The sequence below is a fragment of the Cryptotermes secundus genome, unplaced genomic scaffold (assembly GCF_002891405.2).
Source record: "Cryptotermes secundus unplaced genomic scaffold, Csec_1.0 scaffold605, whole genome shotgun sequence".
NCBI lineage: Eukaryota > Metazoa > Arthropoda > Insecta > Blattodea > Kalotermitidae > Cryptotermes > Cryptotermes secundus.
The window spans coordinates 3,484-15,561 of NW_019722432.1; the positions used below are offsets into that span (position 1 = coordinate 3,484).

The 12,078-nt window shown below is 39.9% G+C and overlaps 1 long non-coding RNA gene across 1 annotated transcript; it reads right to left on the reverse strand.

Moving 5' to 3' along the window:
• Positions 1-1,294: 1,294 nt before the first annotated feature.
• LOC117282075 lies at positions 1,295-3,741 on the reverse strand. Its single transcript, XR_004512676.1, has 2 exons — positions 2,788-3,741; positions 1,295-2,342 (listed from the first exon to the last, which is right to left on the reverse strand). It is a non-coding gene; the product is annotated as an uncharacterized LOC117282075 (long non-coding RNA).
• Between the last annotated feature and the right edge of the window lie 8,337 nt (positions 3,742-12,078).

The window sequence follows — 12,078 nt, forward strand, 5'->3', positions numbered from 1 at the left end:
CACCACTACACATCTTCCCTCATACCACATGTTTCACTAAACAAACATTTTGATAATTAAAACAATCTGAAAACACATCAACAGTTCACTGCCTACAAGTGACATCAATCTAAGCAAACTCACCAAACATCATGTGCAACAAGAAAAAGTCAATTGTAATAATAAAGTAAGTACAGGAATTCATGTATGTACAATAAATGTAAAGTTGTGTAACTATGAAAGGCACAGAAGATTTTAACAATTGATCATCTGAACCTTTATAACCATCCCACGTGCCTGAAAGTTCCCTGACTTTATGAACATTCTGGCTCCTCTGAGTAAATATAAGGCACTAACAGATGATCACTTATTTATGGGCCAGCTGCTTATTTCTATTGGATTGCAATCCTTTTCTTAATCTGTCATGCATTCTGTCCAACATTTACACCCAATTGTGAAGTGACGCAATTGGAATTACACTTTTCAGAACAACCGGCATTGTTGTGTTGATTTAATTTTGGCTTTTTTTCCCCCCAGAAAAATTAACATATTATACACAAATCTTTATACAAAGTGGTTTGTACTTTTGCAATTGCACAATGTAAACAAGCATAACCACATATGCTCCTCAGATTAGGAAATGTATTATTATTAATCACCTCCTGCAGTTATGCCCTAAAGTCGTGAAACACCCTGTATATCAGATGTAAATCTCTGATGATTGCAAATTTATGTCAAAATGTATCACTCATTGTGTTAAAACTGTAAAGACAATATTCACTATGTGACAGTGAAATTTATTTATGCATCTCTTGCTCCACATAATGTGATGCAATGCTGTACTATTAATTGGTAAAAGGTACAGTTGTCCCTGTGCTTAACTAATTAAGTACTACGCCACAAAGATGTATGGCGGAGCAGATGTATAGATCCACATTTACTTGACCTAGGCACTAGATGGAGTGAGTGGTCAGTTTCATGCCCCAGCCACTTTATCCCTGGGAAAGGGCCCCTGGTACCCATTATATAGGAGGGTGGGTGAGCCCCAATGCCAGTCTGGATGATATGGAGAAGTGAAAATTCTTGACCATACCGGGACTCAAACTCCGACCTCTTGGTAGTGCAGCCCGTAGCCAGTTGCCATACAGACTACGCTATCCCAGGTCCTACTATTAATTGGTAGACTTACAATTATTGTAAAGCATGTCTATATTTTCAAATGTACAATGTGAGTCAGTATTCTTATAAAACCACCAACAGGGAACAGTCATCGAACAAAAACCAGTCAGCCCTGCTACGTTTAGTTCATCATAAGTTTTTAGTAATATCAAGTTGCTTGGAAAATTTACATACCAATCCATGAGCTCTGATCTTCTGTGGCCGTAGGAATACTGTCAGGATCTGCAAGTTGTGGCAACAATACAGCTGAGTATGCCATGCTCACTCCAGCCTGTACAACAATACTGTGTGCCACACAGCTTGCGAGTACCTACACAAACATATGTGGAAGGATAATATTAAAGCAGATCTTGTGGAAATAGCTTTCCAGGATGTGAATTAGATTGATGTGTCATGTGTCTTCTGGGTAATGATATAATTAAGTCTGGAAGTGGTTAATGACGCTTCTGACAAACTTACTGCCTCCATCTTCAGGGTAGAAGAGATCCAAGTTGGGAAAGTAGCAGTATATATAGGAAAGATTGTCAAAAATGGCTCATGAAAGGCAGAAGTGGCCAATCACACCCAGGATGCAGAAGAGGAGATGAGACCCAGATTTGGCTCAGGTTAGGTCCACAAATGCTATTCTGTTGTAGCAGTTATGAATATTTATGCTATCACTATGCCTAACACAAATATCATTAAGAAGTCTAATCAGTTCTCAATTCATCTGGCACTGAGGTTTACAAAATTAATTTCAATTTGCAGTGAACTGATTATGTCTTACTCCCTCAAACAGCACAAAGTCTGTAGTGAGCTCATCTAGATCAGTTCATTAATGATACATCCCTTCACACAAAATCAAGCTGCTTTTACAATCAATTCTACATCTTGCACTGCCATTTCATTACAAACTTGGAACAATTCCACATTCAAACATTGGTAACACCAATTCTTTTCACAAGTAGCTAATGGGACAGGCCACTAAGGAACCACCGGTTGTACCTACTTCACATAATACATGCTGCCACCCACCTCTCCTCCCAGCCTGGCATCAACTCATCTTCACTGTCAGAATGGTCAGAGTCAGGCATTATAGCTACCATTATTAACAAATGTACAATAAAATAACAAGTTCACCTCAGAGAATCATATAACACAGACAACAACCACTTCAATGCCACACCTGCACTCCAATCTAGGTGCTGTAAAGACACAAATTACAAGTAGACTCTAAATGGTTCTGATGGTGTATAACACTCTTGAATAGCTGCAAAACTGGAAGCTTCTCAAGAAGAGCTCAGCTCCATGAAGTTAAATAGTTAGTTTAGTTAGTTACTATTACTATACCATTACGTATATATTGTAATTCAAATGGTGGATGTACTATGTGACATTAAATGCAATTATTTGTTGCTATTAATATTTTTAAGTTAAGATTTGATGTTATCATGGTGATATATTCATACTGTGGTCTTCTAGCTTATGCCAGTATAGTCTGGTACAGGATATTATTTCAGAGGAGTACTCAGACTCAATTTTCTGCTTTGAAGATAGAAGCAGTATGTTCCTCCCAAACGTTGGTACACACCCAACACCCTATATAGAGTGACAACACAATAACTTGACTATTCTCAGGAAGAATCTTACTCGCTGCAGTCAGATTTGAATTTGAATCACACAGGTTGCACTTATGCGGAACCTCTAACACATGATGTTGACTGGCACTGATTCTGACTGTTTCTCATCCACAAAGATGGTGTACCTGTTGAAAAAAAAAAGAGAATGCTCACAAAGAAGGAAGAACTTCATTCTAATTTTTTTAAACACATCCATTAATTCAGATACAGCATCATATCAGGCACAGTACATTAAACAAGCAAAAAGAGTTCCAGTTGTAAATGTGAGATGCCTTTTAGAGTTCTGAAGGACCTGACCTGGTAAGTGTTAATACCAACAACATTACTATACTGAGGGCAGGTAAAGAAGTCACATGGCCCTATACTCTCCTCCAGTCTTCTTTGTGACAAGAACATTAATCTGGTTTATAAAAAACGCTTTGCAGGATAAAGCTTAATTGCCTGTTCATAAAACCTTAAAGTGCAGTTGATCTCTTCCTCTTTCTCCGGGTGTTCAGAAGAGAACATTTAAATGTTTGCTTCAGTATTCCCTTTGTCTTTAGTCTGCACATCTGTAGTAGGCAATCTGTTAGCTACCATTTTATTTTCACAGAAAATATTTCGGGATGAAAGTAATAAAGGTACTCGTAGTAAATACTATGGCATATAGACACGTTGCTAGGCAACAACAGCAAAATAAGCAACTATACTATAGCCGTGACTAAATAATGGCTCTGCAAACAACGGCCGTTGCTAGGCAATATTTGAATAGCAATTACAGCAATTACATGGGCACCTCAATAGGCATGAAAGCAGCAATTGCACAGCAACAGAGGAGAGGTGTTTTCTGTATGGTCCGTGCCGAGATATTATAAGCAGGACAAGTGAGGAGTCAGTCGGTGAGTGAAAATTTATTTGGTGAGTTAGTGAGTTAGAGGACTGCTGCAGTTCAGTCGTTGTGAGCTTTTGTTGTGAGAACCTGGTAGCTGAGGCCGGGGACAGTTTGGGAACCAAGAAGGAGGGGAACGTCCGCCTTTGAAAGCCACTACCAAGCAACGGCTAGTGAAGACTGTAACAGACTGAGAAGACCTATTGCGTCTTATAGCGATTTGTGAAGTGTGCAGAACAGTGAGAGCATAATCCCTGTTTGTAGTAATAAGTCGTAAGAGTTCAATAAATCCAGTCATTAATCGTTATATAGTCATTCCATTACGTGACAGCATAATTTAGGATTACAGGATAGAATTAATTCCGGACCGTATGCAGTCTCGCCCATGAACGGTGCATCATAAAAGTGGTTACCGAAATACTTTAGGCATCCTTGATGAGTATGAAAATGTTTGACGCTTCTAACCTATAAGAAAGACAAAGTGTGGCTTAGAAACTTAGAAAAAGATTTACTAAACAACCTCAGTCGTATAGCGTATTAACGGCAACCATTTTCCATGACCTCCATATAACCGTCTCGACTCATGATCTGCGTGTATTCATCTCCCTTGTGAGGTCAGCATATATCAACAAAATTTATCCAAATTATTACAACATGCCGATTTCAATGACCTTCCAGGAAGAAGGCAATACTCATGTTCAGTTAAGACGCTTACCCGTTTAAGTTAAGAGAGCCTTTAAGCAGACTTTTGAAATTATACACATGACCCTTCTTTAGCGATGAAACAGACACACGAAATTGTAAATTAATATAGTGTTGACTCTTTGAACAAAGGTAAGTACAGTATTAAGAGGCCGTGAAAGCACATAGGGTTGTGAAAAATTGAGGCTCCTACATTTGTTAGAAAATCGGCTCACAGATGGCGGTGAGGTAGTCAGCCTTACGCGGCGGCCGCCCTCTACCTCCAGGAAGATTCATGGTACTCATTTCTGTTAGAGGCTGAGTCGACACCAGGGCCATAGTGCGGCTGAAAGGATTAGGTAAATTGAAAAAAAATCCACCTCATCGGGATTCGATCCTGCGACATTCCGGCTTGTAGCATAGTGCCTCAACAAACTGCGCCACCGCGTGCCCCTTTTGAACAAAGTTGATGATAAATTTCAGATATACCTGTAAAATATGAATGAATGCATAAGGAGTAGGCCTAAACCGGCCTTTGCACAGCGACCTTCAGTAGCTTATCCGGCATAAAGTAACTCTGGTTATTATCCAGAATCTGCCATTACAGAACGACAGCAATCAGCAGTATCATTTTCATCAGGATCTGAAAATACTACATTCTCTGCTAATCCGGACATTAAACACACCTCGAACATCAGAATCAACTGGCTTTCGTGTATTTGGAATATTTAGTTTTCTCTGAAGCCTGTATTTCCTTGATTATTTCGTGTGTTAATGCGCGCTAAGACCGCAGAGTGCTCGTCTAAGTTTTCCAGCTTTGGTGTCCCTATTCTTCAGTACCCAGACCTCATTCTTTTATTTCAGAGACTACTTTTCATTGTAATAACATTCTTAGTGCCGATCACGGTAGCCGAAAGGTCTAAGGCATGTACTGTCTTCGCTCGCTCGGAGACCGGGATCGTGGGTTCGAATCCCAAACAAAGCATGTATGTTTGGTGTGTGAATGGATATATTTTGTGTTTGTGTTGTCGTGTGTTTAGGCAGAGGCCTTGCGACGAGCTGATCGCCCGACCAAGAGTCCTACCGTCTGTAAAGTGATCATGAAACTGAGAAATCAGCTCTGCACTCCAAAGTAGGAGCAAGAGGAGAGAGAGAACAAAAGGAATTCCTAGTTTCGTTGCTGATAACATTTATTTGACAGAATTTTGTTTAATGTTGTTGTTTGTTTTGTTATAGAATCGTAATTTTGTTTCTATATTTACAGTGCAGTGTGAGATAAGATATTCAAAATACTTACATTTTTATATTTCCTGGATAATGTTATTATACAATATGATTTTATTGCTGATTGTTTAGATTTCTGACGCTGCTGCTCTTCATTGCATTATTCACAAAGTAACCAGAGAAGTAACACGCTGAAATCCTTCACATGCTCATGTAGCTACACATAATATATTGTTGTAATTTTAATGTTAAGAACCTACAGATTATAATTTCAAATTTTTTTTCAATAATATTTATAGAGCAAAAATTCAATTAACGGAGCTAAAACCTCAGAGTCTGCTAACAATTTTGCAGTTGATACAAACGTTGACGCCGTCTTTTGGAACATAAACCACATGACAGAGATTTTCCATTTAACTGAGTGGACCAGCATTGCGTCAATTGAATTGATTCGTATCGATTGCCTATATGAGGGCTCGCTGAATGACAAACGATCCAGGATATGAACCTCCGTAGTGTACAACAAGTCATTATACTCTGCCATCACACAGTCACGATTTACGCTCAGTACGACAAACACGAAAAGCAAATGCTGGTAACAGCTTCTGACATGTCGAAGTTAAGCAGGAATTATGGTCCTCACTTAGAGGGATGAAGGTCCAGTGAATAATCAATGCTCTCTGGAACGTGAAATTCTGGAAGCAATTTATGACACGAAGTTTCTCTTTAGTCAAGCTTGCAGAAAAAGAAATTATAATTATACAATTTTATAATCGGCTCTTTGTATAATTTCACTAATTACGAGTAATATTCATTTTATGTTAAATACAAATGTCGTTTCATGGCAATATGTACGTCATACAAACGTTTACGCAAGTTTTATTATTTACCTAAATTAAAATTTACACTCTTGGCATCGATGATTGCTTCATTCTTACCTCCTAAGAAGTTAATATGCCTCAGAAATTCGCGGGACTGCGATGTTGTCTTCTTTTCCTATCAACATGGCTCTTCAGTCTTTTAGACCTTACCTGATTTTCAGTTTCTTAATCCTATACACAGTCGGTAGGATTCGTTGGACGGAGGATCAGCCCGTCGCAAGGCCGCTACCTGCACACAGAACACAAACACATAACAAATGCAGACATACATATAACAGGGATAGTTCAGTCAGTATAGCAACTGGCTACGTGCTGAAGGACGGAGGAGACGGAGTTCGAGTCCCGGTGAGGTAAGAATTTTCAATGTCTTCCAGACCGGCTCTGGGGTCAACCCAACTTCATACACAATGGGTACCGGGGGTTCTTTCTTCGCGGGTAAAGCGGCTGAGGCGTGAAGCTGACCACTCACCTCTAACTAATGTCGAGGTCACGAAAATGTGGATCTATATATCCACTCCCCCTATATGTCTTCATGGTGTAGTGCTTAATTAGTTAAGCAGAGCGACAACTTTACTTTTTACCTTTACATAGACATACGTGCCCCGAGTGGGATTCGAACACACGACCCCAGTGTTCGGGCGGGAGAAGACGGTTCATGCCTTAGACCACGCGACCGCTTTGATCGGCAGCGATGTTGCCTTACATTATTAAAATGCTCTCTTAAGAAAAGATGCACATAGTTCGAGATGTCACTACACGGCATGCCAAGATCCTATAAAGGACACTGAGATCATTACCTTCGTAGAAGTTGCAATGGCCGCTACTCTTGTACTTCTGATTAATTATGGGAAAGTACAAGCAATTCCGATCAGAGCTCGTAAAGCCTATTTTCCTGTTCTATACGTGTAGATGTCTAGGCGTGCAGAAATAATTACATATCTTACGTAGACCTTCTGTCTACGTTAAACCTGTTGAAGTTATCTCACACTTTCACACCATCGCCATGTTCTTTGTGCTATGTGGATATGCATATGGTTTATTCCGCCGGAGTTCGAGTCCCGGTAGGGTCAAGAATTTTCTCCACATCCTCCAGACCAGAATTATGGTTCAGGCAGCCTTCTATCCAATGGGTACTGGGGACTTTTCCCCCCGGGGGTAAAACAGCCCGGGGCGTGAACCTGAACACTCACCTCCAACTAGTGCCGAGGTCAACCAAATATGGATCTAAACATCCACCTCTCCATACGCCTTCATGGCGTAGTGCTTAATTAGTTAAGCACAGGGGCAACTTTACCTTACCTCATCGTAAGTACATACCGTCATCCTTGAAGATGACATTGTAGATGTCGAAATTTGTAGGAACAGTAATATTAATATTAAGCTACAAGAGAAATTTCTGTTGTAACTGAAAAATTTGATAATAAACAGCTATGGATTAAAACGGTGTACAACAAAACCTTAAAAATTATTACACCAAGTTTAATGAAAGTCTGACAAAACGGTTAATATGGAAGCCAAACAAGCACATAGGCTGAGAGAAATGAGAGCCAAAATCGAAGATCCAAATCCCACAGAAATGAAAATATATGAAAGAGGAATGCGCTCTTACGGCGCACAAAACCAAATCAAGTGAACTTCGCAAGGTTTTTCTTGAAAAGTTGACGGTTACACACCTGCACAAGGAATTACTTGTTTTTGTTGAATCCGAAGGTTCATAGCCATTTCTCATATTCCTGTAGGTGCTGCCTTCACACTATGCTTCTCTNTCGAAATTTGTCGGAACAGTAATATTAATGTTAAGCTACAAGAGAAATTTCTGTTGTAACTGAAAAATTTGATAATAAACAGCTATGGATTAAAACGGTGTACAACAAAACCTTAAAAATTATTATACAAAATTTAATGAAAGTCTGACAAAAAACTTAATGGAAGCCAAACAAACACATAGGCTGAAAGAGATGAGAGTCAAAACCGAAGCTCCAAATCCCACAGAAATGAAAATATATGAAAGAGGAATGCGCTTTTACGGTGTACAAAACAAAATTAAGTGAACTTCGCAAGGTTTTTCTTGAAAAGTTGACGGTTACCCACCTGCACAAGAAATTACTTGTGTTTGTTGAATCCGAAGGTTCATAGCCATTTCTCATATTCCTGTAGGTGCTGCCTTCACACTATGCTTCTCTAGCATAGAATTATACTGGACATCGCTGTGTACTGGACAGCATTACCAGGATTGAAACATCGTACCGGAGACTAGAAATCCTAGAGTTTTTTCTTCATTTTCCCCATTCACTTGAGGCAAATTCCGTGATATTGCCTGACCACTTCCTTCCACAAACTTTCCAATTAATTATTCGGTAACGATCCTCCCATTCGTCGCTATTCAGTCTGACTGACAGCGTGCTTAAGTACGACTTACAAAGTTAAATACTAATCTATGTGTACTCGTATATTTATATATTGTCACGTGATGGAGTAATTATTGATGGCGTTTGGATTGATAATCGGATTTAGTGGACACTTTGACATACAACTCGTGACTACAATTTACATTATAACTATGATACACATAGAATAGTGTTTTCAGTTACGGGCTTCACTGCGCTGCTTGGTAGCGGCTTCCAACGGCGGACGTTCCCCTTCCTCTGGGTTCCCGAACTGTCTCCGGTATCAGCTACTGCACCGCTCAACTGACTGTCTGCCTGCAGACTCTCTCGACGCAGCGGGTCCTCGTTATATACAGCCTCGGGACGGACAGCAGGAAACACCGTTTCCAACAGCTCTTCTGTTGTGGCATGGGTGTCTGTTGCGGCTATCACGAGACGGCTACTGAGACATCGCCTAACACCGAGCGTGTTTTCAGTCATTCTCTAGCAACGGCTGTCTTTGCTGTCTTCACAATTCTGGCTGTCGACAGACATGTCACAATATTATCTTCCCACTACGTTAATGTGCATTAAGTGGTCTCATCCCTTGAAGTTATCCTCCATAGACACTTATGCAATTATTTTATTATTCATGCCCACCGAAGTTTACTCATATAACACTATGGTGAAGAACATGAATTGTGAATCTCTTTGATATCTGTTATCCCGTTGCCACCTTTTTGTTAGTTCTCGAGGATCGCCTCAGCATTTCGATTACTTAATAATTATTCGATGTTACAAGTATGTCGGGCACGCGATACAGTAGTTGGTTGAGGCACTACGCTACAAGCCGGAAGGTTGCGGGTTCCAGTCCCGATGAGGTGGATTTTTCAATTGACCTAATCCTTCCAGCCACACTATGACCCTGGGGTCGACTCAGCCTCTAACAGAAATGAGTACCAGGAATCTTCGTGGGGTGTAAATGGCGGCTGAATAGCTCAAGCGGTTAGTCGCTGGCTTCCCACCGCGGCGGCCCGGGTTGGGGCAGGTTTTCTCCGAGTACTTCGGTTTCCCCTGCCAATCTTCATTCCACCAATTGCTCCACAATCACCCTCATCTATCATCTGGAGCTGGCACAATAAGCCAGAAATGGCCTCAGTACAAGGGATTTAGACACACCCCATTAGCAATAATAAAAAAAATAAAAAAGGGCGGCTGTCGTGTAAGGCTGACAACCTTACCGCCATCTGTGAGTCGACTGTATAGAGAAAATGTGGGAGCCTCGACGTCTCACAATTCTATGGGTCTTCACGGCCTGCTACAGACAAAGCTTTATGTTACCTTACAAGTATACCTGACGTATGAGCACGGGATGCACCAGTTGTCTCATACAGAGGTTAACAATAATTGTGTGTGAATTGTGTTGTACTGGTTTTTCATTGTAATGAGATACTGTCGTCCAGAGAAGTACCGTCTATCGAGTAGTGGTCTATTTTGATTGCTTTTCGAGTTAAATGGTAGCTCTATATCAAGGGTGAGCAACAGTATAACAGCACATTTAAAAATGCTTGTACTAACATATTAAGTTTGTACAAAACACATTACAACTACGTGCTTTAAATTTTTCAGTGTAGGGTGGTACGCATGACGAAAATAACGAGATCTACTTCAGATGATTGGATTTATTGGCACTTTGGTTACAATCTCTGTTAATTATAATTAATAGAGCGCTATCGATGATTTACACAATTTCCGTTCACCGTTGCACATGTACTAGCATTTTCAGTCTTAACTAAGGTCTCCTAGCAACGGAGAAACAGAAACACAGAGAATATGACTTGAAATCAGTATGAAGTCTCCATGTCTTCAGCCACTTTGCACCCCTCTTTCCTAATCTATACTCAACAAATCGCAACAGTTCACTAAGGGCATGCTCCATCCTCTCCTTGTATTCTCAACTGCCTTCTAGCTCCTACTACTACAAACTACCTTCGTTGTCCACTATAAACTTTTGGCACGGACCACGAACAGAAAACATAGTCCCTCTATTGTTGTTTGACGTCACTGCCTACGCGGAAATGTGTTTACTGAGTCGTTGCCTAGCAATAAACATATATTGTTGTCACGCGCTTAAGAGAGGTGTTTATCGCGCCGTTGCCTAGCTATACACGTTACATTAAGCATATTTGCACTATTAATGTACGTTGACTGGTTGTAAGGTTAAAATGATGTTAACGAAAAGAATACTTTGAACTGTATTTTGTTTTGTTGAATTTAATCTTTCTTCTAAAAATTAGATTTTTTGTACGTGCATATGGGAGTCATAAGTTGAAGATTTGGTCTCGCAGCGATGCTCTGTGGACCATACAGGCTATAACCACCTTGTTATATGTGCCACCGACAAAAATAATCGCTACTCTCTGCTGTAGATATTTGAATCCCCCATGGAAATTCTATGGAAATATTCAAATTCAGACGAGAGTCAGTGTAAGTATAACCCAGATGCTTCTATGCCGCATTTATATTACAGCTTCTGTTAGTGATATGTTATTATTATTATTATTATTCAATTCTTTATTATTTATGTGCTGAGCCAACAGCCGCAAGGCCAATTACAGAACAGCACAGTATAGAAAAAAGGTAGTTACATACTGGACAAACACAACATAAAATCAAAGACTAATTAAAGGTAAACCGTCTTCGCTCGCTTGAAAACCGGGATCGTGGGTTCGAATCCCACTCAGGGCATGGATGTTTAGTTTGTGTGTGTGCGTTTTTCTGTGTTTGTCTACAGGTAGAGGCCTTGCGACGAGCTGATCACCCGCCCAAGGAGTCCTACCGAATGTGTAAGATCTAGAAAAACCGAAGTGAACGGAGAAGTTCATGGAGGTAGGCCTAGGCTCACTGGGACTGTAGTACCAAGGAAGAAGAAGAATTAAAGGTAAACAGTGGAGGAGAAACACATTAATGCATACAAGGAAACAAACAAACATAATAATAATAATAATAATAAAAGTGCGTAATAATAATAATAATAATAATTCAATTTAATTCTAGTTTATGTTCGTGCAAATAATAATAGTTTCAATTATACCATATTATAAAAATCGATTGAGGAGAACGTTCCTGGCTCCAAATACGTCCACTTCCCTGCAAACATTAGCAGCTGCTGCAGAGAGAATTTTTACAAGAGGAGCACATTTTGAACAATGCGAAATCTCTGATATACCGAGCAGGAACTCGAAAAAAAAGATTACAAAACAGAAGGAGAGAATTATTAT